Source organism: Populus euphratica, unplaced genomic scaffold (genome assembly GCF_000495115.2).
Source record: "Populus euphratica unplaced genomic scaffold, PopEup_1.0 scaffold952.1, whole genome shotgun sequence".
Classification (NCBI taxonomy): Eukaryota; Viridiplantae; Streptophyta; class Magnoliopsida; order Malpighiales; family Salicaceae; genus Populus; species Populus euphratica.
This window is the reverse complement of record NW_011500814.1, coordinates 36,704-37,496: the sequence shown is the minus strand read 5'-3', so window position 1 is coordinate 37,496 and position 793 is coordinate 36,704.

The following is a 793-nucleotide window of genomic DNA, read 5'->3' as shown; positions in this document are numbered from 1 at the left end:
TGGGACCCGTATTGTCTCGGTGGACTCGGTTTTGATCGAAAATGACGGTTTTGGCCCAAAACTCATATGCACTTTTAAGTACTAATCACTATTGTATCTTAAAAAATCAAAGGCACAGATTTAAACACTATTAGATCTAACGGTTAGGATATTTTTGGTATTTTTCAAATTATTTTTTTAAAAAATCAATATCTTACTCGCGTGAAGAAAAAGTAGAAAATAAAATTAACAGTACCACATAGTAACACAAATAGTAAGCTCGGATTTGGATTTCGCTTCTTTTTCTTTTTTTCTCCTTCTTTCTGGCTTAGTTTCATTGGCTATTTATAGCCAATGAAGAAGGGACATAGAATCACGGGTTGTGCAAAATTTTCAATGTACAGCTGCACCGTCTACCATCTGTAAAAATTCTTCGCCTACTATGACAAAATTGTATTTTTTTTTATTATATATAATAATAATATTTATTTATAGGGGTAAAATTAAAAACTCAAATCAGTATTAGAAAAAGTTTTTCAACCGCTAAAAATTAATTTTAATTACCAAAAATTATATTGAAACATAAAAAAAATCTTTATACGGGTATCAACTCGGTGGACCGGGTTTTTTTGACTAAAAATAACAATTTTGATTAAAAATAGCCTGAAACTCATTTTTTATCCCGGTCGACATGATGGGACCCGTATTGACTCGGTGGACTCGGTTTTGATCGAAAATGACGGTTTTGGCCCAAAACTCATTTTTCATTCCAGTCGACATGGTGGGACCTATATTGACCCGGTGGACTCGGTTC